This window comes from Oncorhynchus keta, chromosome 6 (genome assembly GCF_023373465.1).
Source record: "Oncorhynchus keta strain PuntledgeMale-10-30-2019 chromosome 6, Oket_V2, whole genome shotgun sequence".
Taxonomy (NCBI): Eukaryota; Metazoa; Chordata; class Actinopteri; order Salmoniformes; family Salmonidae; genus Oncorhynchus; species Oncorhynchus keta.
The window spans coordinates 34,715,777-34,728,931 of record NC_068426.1 but is presented as its reverse complement, the minus strand read 5'-3'; the positions used below and the strand labels follow the sequence as shown (position 1 = coordinate 34,728,931).

Genomic DNA, 13,155 nt, shown 5'->3' with positions numbered 1-13,155 from the left:
ACACACACACACACACACACACACACACACACACACACACACACAGCGCCCACTTTAACGACATGGAGGAAACAGCTGGTTAGACGAACATTGGAGCAGAGAGTGTGTGTGTGTGTGTGTGTGTGTGTGTGTGTGTGTGTGTGTGTGTGTGTGTGTGTGTGTGTGTGTGTGTGTGTGTGTGTGTGTGTGTGTGTGTGTGGTCAACCAGCAGAGTGGCTGGGGAGCCCAGTGAATTAGGGGAGCGAGCATCAGGGCGATGTTTGTTTGTGTGTGTGTGCGTGTGTGTGTAGCTGTTAGCCCAACAGTCTCTCTCTCTGTGTGCGTTTCTCTGATGTGAGACTGAGTGGCTCCACTCTGCCCAGGGTCTCTGTGGCCCCCCATCTGACACACACACACACACACACACACACACACACACACACACACACACACACACACACACACACACACACACACACACACACACACACACACACACACAGGTCTGTGGCCCCCACTGTCCCAGGCTGAAAAGGATGCCTGTCGACTCTCTGTAGTGACAGAATGTTCTTTTTGGGGCAGGCTCCGGACACACACACACACACACACACAAATTGCCCTGACGCTCGCTCGCTCGCTTCCCTATTTCACTGAACTCCCCAGCCACTCTGCTGGATGACCACAAATATAATAAGCTGTTCAAGTAGGATCAACCAGCCCCACATATAGACAGTCATTGAGCAACTTCATATGGAAAACAGAAACATGTATTGAGTCACAAAACGTTCGTTTAAAAACCACACAACAATCAGATATCCACTCATACTTTGCATGAGACGCTGGGTGTTGTTTTGATAGTCCTGTCTCATTCCATCTCACTAACATGCATCATAGGGATTGTTGCCAAAATGCAGGAAGCTATATTTCTTTAATAATTCTAATAAACATCCCTTGACTATTCCATCCACGCATTTAATTGGTCAACAACCATCCTTCCCACAGCCAACTTCCATTCCTCCCAGCCTTAGAGAGAGATATGGGGAGAGAACCGCACTCAGAGACGTACGTCAACACTTGTACACCACGCATATGTGTGAACTAACCATACACGTACTGTCACCCTAAGATCAATGGAATGACAATAACTAGAAATAACTGTATTTCTGTGTCATTTCAATCAACCTCAATAAATCAATGTTAGAAAGTGAGCCTGGGTATTTTCTAATCCAAGTGGAAGTAACTATTTTCCCCTTTTCAGTCTTTATGGTATATAAAAAACACCTATTCAAAAAGTGCAGTTTGTTACAGTTGTTCTTCTGACTTATAAGAAATCTGTACACGCTACCAGCACTAAAATGCTACCAAATATTCCATAATAATAGCCTGTGTTATAACACTAAATGTTACACTTCGAAACAGTAGAGAAAAATAAGTATAATAAGACGTAGCTGTTACCGTATAATTTTTCCAGCTGTGAGACGAGGTGATTTTGACACCGTCCAGTTGCGAATGATTGCACCTCGCAGCGACCTGGGAGGAACCACGTAACTACTAGCTAAGCAACAAGAAATGAACACACGAAGAAGAAAAAAAAATCTCGAAGTTGCTTCTTCTTATTGCTGCTAGTCAAACAAGCGTCTCCTGTGAGAGCAGCGGGCTATTTCAGGTGTGGCTGTGTGGCGTTCTTCCTTGGCTCTACCTAATAACCGCCCTGTAGCCTTGCACGTCCCGTTTCTGGACCACTCCGAGCTCCACAGCGCAGGTGATGTTTTCTAAAAGTGTGATGGAATAAACTACAAATGTGGTCTATATGTGGTCTATATAAAATGGGAAATCAATCTTTGGAATATAGCCTACAAAGTGCATATACACATCAGATTAACTTTTGACATCAGAATGTATCAGAGCCAAGAATTCCAGATAAAATCCATATTGCACAATGTGTGATGACATGCTGACTTGTGGTTTGAGAATGTCCCCCCCTCCTCCCCGCTTACCCCTCCCTCCCTGGCCCTTTCAACCCCCTCTACCCTAGGCTAGTGGCCAAAAATGACCTGATTGAAATGTTTTTAGATACCCCTACCCGAGGTATAACAAAGCACAACCATGTTTTTCCATCTCTATAAGGTCTCCCATTATATGAAACGGATGGTTGTATGAAAACATGTTACTACAAAAGTGTTTAAATTGACAGATATTGTGACACACCTCTTAACTCAAACAGGCCACATAAGCTTATGTAACCCAGTATTGCAAACTGACATTTCTCAAATTTGGAATACAAGTAGTCAACTGTCTGCCCTACATACACAACCTACCAGCATTAGGATATCTTAAAGCATTTTGGAAATATAGCCTGGAAAATACACAGATACAATAGGCGGAAATACAAACTATTCTTAACTTTTTGGTAGCTTTTCAATAGATACCCCGATGAAGACAGCTTGGCTGTGGAAACGTTGGTAATGAAACGTTTGCATCTGAGCTCCTAGAGTGTGCGGCTCTCTTTTATTCTTATTTTCAAGTTGTCTACTTCGCTAGCCAGCGCCTCGCCTAAATAGGTGTGCGTTTCTTTTTCTTCTAGCTTTTCAATAGACAACTTTCCAAGTCTAATTTGCTCTCATTCAGTGCTGTCTTGTCCTGCCTGAACAATGAAATGTGTACAGTAACATGTTATTTGATGTTGTGGCTCTTGTAATTTACTCTAAGGCATGTGGTGCTCAGACACCGAAAACTGTATTTTTTTCCTGTCTATGGTTCCTCTAACCTCTTTATATGTTGAGCCCATACTCTTGTAATTACTTAAATTTGGCTCCAAATCCAATATGGCTGCCATATTACAATTAAATGGTGGTTTAATCACCTGTACTGTATATGTACACGTTTTAAATGAGACATTTTTCAGATTTGTGTACAATACTTATCACCTGTACTCAATACTCTTTTTCTGTGTACTTCGACTATGTTAGGAATCCAAAATGCTAACCATGTAAACTCAAACCCCTTTGTGTGGATGTATTTAAAGGCAGCAGTCTGCTTGGCATGGCAACACTAAGTTGTCCAAGTCACACGCCTCTTTGAGGATCAATGAGGCAACTGGGAGGCTCCAACAAAAGGAAAGAGAATCCAATCCTGGACTTTGACACCCTCTCCCTAGCCTTACAACTTGCCCCCGCTGTGGTGTAACTTTCCCCTCCAGGATTAGGCTCTTAAGTCACCTCCTTGTCATTTAGAAGTGAGCTTTGATTCATTGCTAGTTCAATATGTCGACCTGAATCCGACACGACCTTCTGCTGGCTCACAGACTTTGCGATGCACATGAGGATGTTCCAGTGCATTCTTATCCTGTTTGGGTTGAGCTGGCACATTACTTCTTCAAGACAGTCATGTCCACCATCCTGGCTGTCTGCCCTGGAGTTACCTTATATGTTGACTTGGTGACAGTTATGGTGTATGGGGAGGATGCAACCACTTATGGCAAGAGCACAAGGCAGGTGTTCACTATAATGAACCAACAACAACCTGACACTCATTGACAAGAAATTACATCAACTTATTGGGCCTTCACATGTCATAGGAATTGCACCTCTACAATGTCAATGCCACACAGAATCTCCCAGAACTGTGCTTGGTAGGCATCAGTCCTCCCCCAGGCAGTTACTAGAGACAGAGTCACCATGGAACTGGACTGCCATGTGTCAGGAAGCCATTTAACAGCCCAAATGCTGTCTGGTAATTGCTGGCGTGCATTGTCCTCATAGGTACCTATTTTGCTACCGACCATGACTGGCCAGCCCACGTGACACCTGAACGGGACTCCCATGTGAAAAATTAACTCTAATGCTGGAGTGACTCATGCATTGGTCTGTGAAACCGCAGTAACATCCCGAAGAGGACATATTCAATTTATGGCAAACCAGAGGCACCTTAGGATGGTCAAACTTGCTGTATGTGATCGTTTATGGTGGCTGGGGATTGTGAACCCTGCTTTATCACTACAGTTTGCTTACCTGTGACTTGGTTATGCTACTGTGTGCCTGTGTCGTGAAAGGCTTAGTATTATATGTTGTGGCAGTGCCACTCATAGTCCTACACTCTTAGAAAAAAAAGGGTTCCAAAATGTTTCTTCGGCTGTCACTATAGGAGAACCCTTTTTGGTTTCAGGTGGCCAATACCATCCCTACGGTAAAGCATGGTGGTGGCAGCATCAGGCTGGGGCGATGTTTTTCAGCGACAGGGACTGGGAGACTAGTCAGGATCGAGGGAAAGATGAAGTACAGCAAGATCCTTGATGAAAACCAGCTACAGATCGCTCATGACCTCAGACTGGGGCAAAGGTTGACCTTCCAACAGGATAATGACCCTAAGCACACAGCCAAGACAACGCAGGAGTGGCTTCGGGACAGGTGTCTGAATGTCCTTGAGTAACCCAGCCAGAGACCGGACTTGAACCCGATCGAACATCTCTGGAGAGACCAGAAAATAGCTGTGCAACGAAGCTCCCCATCTAACCTGACAGAGCAGGGAAGAATGGGAGAAACTCCCCAAAAACAGGGTGCCAAGCTTGTAGCATCATACCCAAGAAGACTCAAGGCTGTAATCACTGCCAAAGGTGTTTCAACAAAGTACTGAGTAAAGGGTCTGAATACTTATGTAAATGTGATATTTCCGTTAATTTTTTAATACATTTGCCAACATTTCAACAAACCTGTTTTTTTTATTTGTATTTTATTTCACCTTTATTTAACAAGGTAGGCCAGTTGAGAACAAGTTCTCATTTACAACTGCGACATGGCCAAGATAAAGCAAAGCAGTGCGACACAAACAACAACACAGAGTTACACATAGAATAAGACACCTAGGTATTTGTAGTTGTCCACATATTCTAGGTCAGAACCGTCGAGAATAGTGATGCTAGTCAGGCGGTTCAAAAGCATGCATTTAGTTTTACTAGCGTTTAAGAGCAGTTGGAGGCCACGGAAGGAGTGTTGTATGGCATTGAAGCTCGTTTGGAGGTTTGTTAACACAGTGTCCAAAGAAGGGCCAAATGTATACAGAATGGTCTGCGTAGAGGTGGATCGGGGAATCACCCGCAGCAAGAGCGACATCGTTGATATATACAGAGAAAAGAGTCGGCCCGAGAATTGAACCCTGTGGTACCCCCATAGAGCCTGCCAGAGGCTCGAACAACAGGCCCTCTGATTTGTCTGAGAAGTAGTTGGTGACCCAGGTGAGGCAGTCATTTGAGAAACCAAGGCTGTCGAGTCTGCCGAGAAGAATGTGGTGATTGACAGAGTCAAAGCCTTCCAGGTTGATGAAGACGGCTGCACAGTACTGTCTTTTATCGATTGCGGTTATGATATCGTTTAGTACCTTGACCGTGGCTCAGGTGCACCTATGACCAGCTCGGAAACCAGATTGCACAGCGGAGAAGGTACGGTGGGATTCGAAATGGTCAGTGATCTGTTTGTTAACATGGCTTTCGACTTTAGAAAGGCAGGGCAGGATGGATATAGGTCTATAACAGTTTGGGTCTAGAGTGTCATCCTCTTTGAAGAGGAGGATTACCGCGGCAGCTTTCCAAACCTTGGGGATCTCGGACGATACGAAAGAGAAGTTGAACAGACTGGTAATAGGGGTTGCAACAATGGCGAAAGAGAGGGTCCAGATTGTCTATCCCAGCTGATTTGTTTTGCAGCTCTTTCAGAACATCAGCTATCTGGTTTTGGGTGAAGGAGTAGCTGGGGAGGCTTGGGCAAATAGCTGCGGGGGGTGGAGAGCTGTTGACCGTGGTTGGGGTAGCCAGAAGGAAAGCATGGCCAGCCATAGAGAAATGCTTATTCAAATGTTCTATTATCGTGGATTTATCGGTGGTGACAGTGTTTCCTAGCCTCAGTGCAGTGGGCAGCTGGGAGGAGGTGCTCTTATTCTCCATGGACTTTATAGTGTCCCAAAACTTTTGGGAGTTAGAGCTACAGGATGCAAATTGCTGTTTGAAAAAGCTAGCCTTTGCTTTCCTAACTGACTTGCGTGTATTGGTTCCTGACTTACCTGTAATGTTGCATATCGCGGGGACTATTTGATGCTGGTGCAATCCGCCACAGGATGTTTTTGTGCTGGTCGAGGGCAGTCAGGTCTGGAGTGAACCAAGGGCTATATCTGTTCTTAGTTCTACATTTTTTTAATGGGGCATGCTTATTTAAGATGGTGAGGAAATTACTTTTAAAGAATGACCAGGCATCCTCTACTGACGGGATGAGGTCAATATCCTTCCAGGATACCCGGGCCAGGTCGATTAGAAAGGCCTGCTCTCTGAAGTGTTTTAGGGGGCATTTGACAGTGATGAGGGGTGGTCGTTTGACCGTGGCAATGAGGCAGTGATCGCTGAGATCCTGATTGAAAACAGAGTATTTGGAGGGCAAGTTGGTCAGGATAATATCTATGAGGGTCCCCATGTTTTTGGATTTAGTGTTGTACCTGGTGGGTTCCTTGATAATTTGTGTGAGATTGAGGGCATCTAGCTTAGATTGTAGGACTGTCGGGGTGTTAAGCATATTCCAGTTTAGGTCACCTAACAGAATGAACTCCGAAGATAGATGGGGGGCAATCAATTCACATATGGTATCCAGGACACATCTGGGAGCGGAGAGGGGTCTGTAACAGGCGGCAACAGTGAGAGACTTATTTCTGGAGAGAATTATTTTAATAATATAATGATAATAATTTTAATTTTAAAAATTAGGAGCTCGAACTGTTTGGGCATAGACTTGGAAAGTATGACAGAACTTTGCAGGCTATCTCTTTTGCTTTGTCATTATGGGGTATTGTGTGTAGATTGATTTGCAAAAATGTGAAGGGGTCTGAATACTTTCCGAATGCACTGTCGATGGGTCAGCTGACAACGTCACGAAAACGATGCATGCGCTTCAAATGGTTCTGGATGGTTGGACAGTTAGCAACAATGACAATAAACTGTAATGTGTTGAATAGTAAGTGGCTCGTTTGATGTTGTTCTTGATACCATGTCTTGTTTTGAGGTGTTTGACTGATGTCACGTCTATGCTAATATGGCAAATATTTGCTACTAGCTAGCTAAACAATAACTGTAACTCTAACTGCAGTCCAGAGACGGCGCTCCTAGTGGCTGGGGACTTTAATGCAGGGAAACTTAAATCTGTTTTACCTAATTTCTACCAGCATGTTAAATGTGCCAGCAGAGGAAAGAAAAGTCAAGACCACCTTTACTTCACACTCAGAGACGCGTCCCTCGCCCTCCATTTGGCCAATATGACCAAAACTCCAGTCTCCTGATTCCTGCTTACAAGCAAAAACTAAAGCAGGAAGTACCAGTGACTCGCTCAATAAGGAAGTGGTCAAATGAAGCAGATGCTAAGCTACAGGACTATTTTGCTAGCACAGACTGGAATATGTTCCGGGATTCTTCCGATGGCATTGAGGAGTACACTTCATCAATAAGTGCATTGATGACATTGTCCCCACAGTAACCGTACGTACATACCCCAACCAGAAGACATGGTTTAAAGGTAACGTCTGCACTGAGCTAAAGAGTAGAGCTGCCGCTTTCAAAGAGCGGGACTCAAACCCGGACGCTTATAAGAAATTCCGCTATGCCCTCAGACGAACCATCAAACGGGCAAAGCATCAACACAGGACTAAGATTGAATCGTACTACACCGGCTCTGACGCTCGTCGGATGTGGCAGGGCTTGAAAACTATTACGGATTACAAAGGGAAGCACAGCCACAAGCTGCCCAGTGACACAAGCCTACCAGACAAGCTAAATAACTTCTATACTCACCACGAGGCAAGCAACACTGAAGCATGCATAAGAGCATCATGTTCCGGACAACTGTGTGAGTAAGATGTTTAAACAGGTCAACATTCACAAGGCCATGGGGCCAGCCGGATTACCAGGATGTGTACTCCGAGCATGCGCTGACCAACTGGCAAGTGTCTTCACTGACATTTTGAATCTGTCCCTGACCGAGTCTGTAATATCAACATGTTTCAAGCAGACCACCATAGTCCCTGTGCCGAAGAACACCAAGGTAACCTGCCTAAATGACTACCGACCCATGGCACTCACGTCTATAGCCATGAAGTGCTTTGAAAGGCTGGTCATGGCTCACATCAACACCATTATCCCAGAAACCCTAGACCATACCGCCCCAACAGATCCACAGATGATGCAATCTCTATTGCACTCCACACTGCCCTTTCCCACCTGGAGAAAAGGAACACCTACGTGAGAATACTATTCATTGACTACAGCTCAGCGTTCAACACCATAGTGACCCCAAAGCTCATCACTAAGCTAAGGACCCTGGGACAAAACACCTCCCTTTACAATTGGAACCTGGACATCCTGACGTTCCACCCCCAGGTGGTTAGGGTAGGTAACAACACATCTGCCACGCTGATCCTCAAAGCAGGGGCTCTTCATGGGTGTGTGCTTACTCTCCTCCTGTACTCCCTGTTCACCCATGACTGCATGGCCAAACATGACTCCAATACCATCATTAAGTTTGCCGACAACACTACAGTTGTAGGCCTGATCACTGACAATGATGAGACAGCGCATAGGGAGGAGGTCAGAGACCTGGCAGTGTGGTGCTAGCATAACAACCTCTCCCTCAAAGTGTTCAAGACAAAGGAGACGATTGTGGACTACAGAAAAGGACTGAGCAAACCCCCATTGTCATCGACAGGTCTGTAGTGGAGCAGGTTGAGAGCTTCAAGTTCCTTGGTGTCCACATCACCAACAAACTATCATGGTTCATCACTGCATGGTATGGCAACTGCTCGGCCTCCAACTGCAAGGCACTACAGTGGGTAGTGTGTATGGCCCATTACATAATTGGGGCCAAGCTTCCTGCCATCCAGGACTTCCATACGAGGCGGTATCAGAGGAAGGCCCAACAAATTGCCAAAGACTCCAGCCACCCTAGTCATAGACTGTTCTCTCTGCTGCCGCAGGGCAAGCGGTACCGGAGCAGCAAGTTTAGATCCAAAAGGCTTCTTAACAGCTTCTACCCCCACGCCATAACAGCTAATCAAATGGGTACCCGGACTATTTGCATTGTCCCCACCCCACCCTGCATTTGTACACTGCTGCTGCTCTCTGTTTATTATCCATAGTCATTTTATCTCTACCTACATGTACATATTACCTCAACTAAGGTCCACCTGTTCTGCGCATGTGACAAATAACATTTAATTGGAATTGATTCGAGTTCACTTATAGTTATTCTGCAAGTTCTGCGTCCAGAATACCACAGTCGACTGCAGTTACTGTACTTTTACTGCAATCTTTTTTGTTGTTGTAAGGGTTTGAGAGACAAATGCTCATTGTGCAACTTTATATTTTCGGTAAACATTGGAGATGAAATATATAATTGACTTGTTGTCGACAATCTAAGCCAACCCTGACTGTTTTGCCCAATAGTTGAGCACACGCCGGTTTTGGGTCTAAACAACCAACCCGTCTATGAGAGCTGAAATCTCTAGAGACACACCCACCTGGCTTGGCTCCAGAGTCAATCAACTACATGGGAGAGTATGAGTTGGACTGCATTGTCTCATTCAGGCATATAAGCCAGAAGCAACATACAATATGCGTGCTGGGGTCCTGCCAGTTCACTTTAGCCAATCACTGAAGTGCATTACTCTGGTAGACGGCCTCTGTTATAGTTTGTCAATCAAACCCTCGTTTGTCTCTTGGTGGGGACGGCTGAGACCCTGGTGATGCCGATGGTGTGTTTTAACGGTTGGGTTACTGACCCACAACAATCTCTCTGCCCTCTTTCTCTATACGAAGCCTCCAGAGACTCTCCACTGTACAGTGCCATTCTGTTGGTCTGTTCGTGTTAAGTTGGTGAATCAGTGTGTTTTAATTAGGAACAGTTCTGTCTGTTGATTGGCTAAGGATGATTTGTCTGCTCAATCTAACCACACATTGCTTGGAATGTTGCAAAGCACAACACACTCACTAGAGATGTTTTCAATCCTCAAACACACACACACACACACACACACACACACACTGCTAAAACGAACAGAAAATATGCAGTCAAGCAGCACGCAAACTCTGCCTGTTTTCTCTCGTTCACATGCATCTTTCGTCTTTGGCCTCCTCTCTAATCCATCCATTCATTCACAAACATTGTTCCCCTCCAGCTATGTGAGTTGAAGCTACAGGAGGCAAGAGATTGGAGTGTTCCTCAAGGATAGACAGTGGACAAGAAATCAAAACGGGAACAATAGAAGTGACGCAACAATCGCCTCCAACTAAGATCCAGCTCATTACAACCAGATCAGTGTGATTGTTATTGGTTTATAATGGAGGTGGTGATGTGGACAGTTGATGTGTACTTTATTTACTTTCTCTCTCATTTGGCTCGCCAAAAGACTGCATGTCTCTCACAGTCTGTCGCTACACCACACTCAACAACAGACTGTTAATGAATCAAGCCACAAATATTCTTGTTACAGTAATCTGTTTTCCCAAAGTGAGGGAGAGGCAATGAGAGAGAGAGGGAGACAGCTGAGAGACGGAGAGAGGAGAGGGCATTGCAAAAGCTGTGTATGTCTGCATTTATATAGCATTGTAAACATTCTTTAGATGTGGTCGATTGCACTAAAATATTGATACCGTATATTGTTCATGCTGTGCCTCTGTGCCTTGATGATCTGTTTTTGTCTTGGCAGATCAGATATACGACGGTCTGAAAGATGGGATTTACTACCATCTAGAAGAGTCCCTTACAGCTTCTCGCAGAAGTCGTGTAAAGCCTAGCTGGATTATCACTACAACAACATGCCCTCTCATTGGTCCAGTGTAGCGGTATCATATATGACCCCTGACCTCTGACTTGTTAGTCAGATAAGCAGAGCAGTGTCCTGTGAGAACTGGATGTGAGAGGAACTGAGGACGTTAGTGAACAGGGGGAAACTGTCTTTGTTAAAGTTCATGGGCCCTTTGAATGGACTATTACCTTAACTCTCACACACATACACACACACTGCCTTGCTCATGCTGATGGGAATATAAAGTCCATAGCTCAGGTCATCAACAGACGGGCTCCCACTCACACCATTACTTACCTATAGAGTTTAACAACCTTTGTCAAGACATTCACTAACGACACTAACTTTTGGGGGGAAAGTTCACCAACTGTCTGAACCATATACAGAGAATTGTGTGTTTATTGGGATAATCTTTAGAATTGGCTTAATTTACTTCCCAGGCAACAAGAAATCTCCAAGAGCTTCAGATGGCTCCGGGAGGTTCAGTGAACAAAGGTCATAAGTAACCTCGTCCAAGACCTGAAGAATTGTGTAAACGAACACAATTTAGTAGATTGTGCAGATTTAGTGCAGGAGACCCGGGTTGAACACCAGGCTGTCCGTAGGAGCTGTTGAGGAGAGTGAGAGGTCTACAGAGCCAGCCTCCATGCTGGTCTCTGGCCCAGAGAGCTCTGGAGTGATTGCACAAACATTAGGAATATTGCTGATGTCATTCAAACGGAGAGAAACGTCGCTACTGTTGGTGTTATGCTATTCATTTGGAGAGTGGTTAGTGGGATATTTGTCTATTTGATTTTTTTTTTACCAGGATTTGCAAGGGTCAAGCCACTGGAATTCCCGAAAGCGTAAATAATAAATCATTCTCGTTTGTGTTGTTATTTCTGACGGCAGCTAGAAATGTTCATTTATAGGGGTTGATTGTGTCAAAAACAAAGTCAGTCTGCTTAAGAACGTCAATGAAATATATTCTTGATTGCTCTCTAACTCCCCAGTCCTCTAGGCCTGTTCCAGTCATACACACACACACACGCATGCGCACACACACGCACACACACAGTCTGTGCAGGACAGGGGGTCTTTGTGTGTGTTAAGGGCTGGGATTTTGTGTAATGAGAACATTATACAGGTCTAAATCTTACACTGGGTCTCAGACATGAAGTGGAGTGGCAGCCACACCTTAACAATAATACTGCTTTTAATTAGAGCTGGGGTTCCATGCACTTTCCATGGATTGGTGACCTAGTCCATTCAACAGCAGCTAACCACTTTCTCTGGCCCTGAGAGCTCCCTCCATCTCCAAAAAAAAACGACTATGAAAAGAGAGATTCTTTTCAGACGGCGTTGGACTGAAATAGTATCCCCATAATGCCGGAATATATTTCTATACCTATTTCAGACTGAATTCACGGTATGTTTGTTTCCTGTAACTAAAAAAAAAAAGTTAATGTTTGTATGACCCCCTTTCTCACAGTCCCTTATTTGTCACTTTCCTGCAGATATACCCCTTTTATACAACACAGTGTGTAGCACCAGTGAGGGGTGGGAGCATTGGATTTCTGCCTCAAAGCACCAGAATGAATCAAGTGTATGTGCTGTGGTTGACCGCTAGTTTGGGTACCCGACTGTTGCAGTCTATAACACAATGCCATAACATTGCCGTTCGAAACAACATTTTTGGTCAAGAATTTGGTCAAAGCCCATCCGCTGACTCGGATATGGTACAGAGAAGATGTTTTCCAGAGGTCTGCAACATTCCGATTTTCAAGCGGTGTTTGTGCAGCTTGGCAATTTTAAACCAGAGGACTGGAGGCTCTGCCGCCAACCGGAGCTATCTAATAAAATTCCTGTCTGTGTTTTTTTCTAACCAAGCTGAATCAGACCTTTTAGAGGAAACAGACTGCTTTCCTCTCTCTCTCTCTCTCTCTCTCTCTCTCTCTCTCTCTCTCGCACACACAGACGCACACACAGCATATGTTTTGCTACACATCCTTGATTTCCATGCAAAATCCTATTTTCCCTAACTTCTTAACGTAACCCTAACGCCTAACCTTAAAACTGCCGTTGTCCTCGTGGGGACCTGGAAAAAATCCTCACAAGCGAGGAGTTACTATCATTGTGGGGACTTTTGGGGATTTCCGGTACCCACAAAGGTAGTAATACAAGCCCACACACACACATTTACGCTCTCGCATGCCCACAGAGGGAGGAGACAGGTTCATAGCATACACCATGTTGACGCAACACTCCAAACACACACACGGCAGAAACACAACTCCTGCAGAATACTGCCTCTGTAAAAGGCATGTTGATCGTAAACAGTCACTGCACTCATGCCCGCTCTCTCTCTCT

The 13,155-nt window shown here is 44.8% G+C and overlaps 1 protein-coding gene across 2 annotated transcripts in view; it reads right to left on the bottom strand.

The window, feature by feature from the left end:
• The window catches only part of hapln1b (hyaluronan and proteoglycan link protein 1b), a 38,496-nt gene extending 36,644 nt beyond the window's left edge, over positions 1 to 1,852 (bottom strand). The window contains exon 1 of one of the 2 annotated variants that reach the window (XM_052521405.1): positions 1,435 to 1,852. The gene's annotated coding sequence lies outside the window, so the exon portion shown is untranslated. The remainder of the gene's footprint in view (positions 1 to 1,434) is intronic. The other variant, XM_052521404.1, reaches the window with a different exon arrangement.
• Positions 1,853 to 13,155: the final 11,303 nt, after the last annotated feature.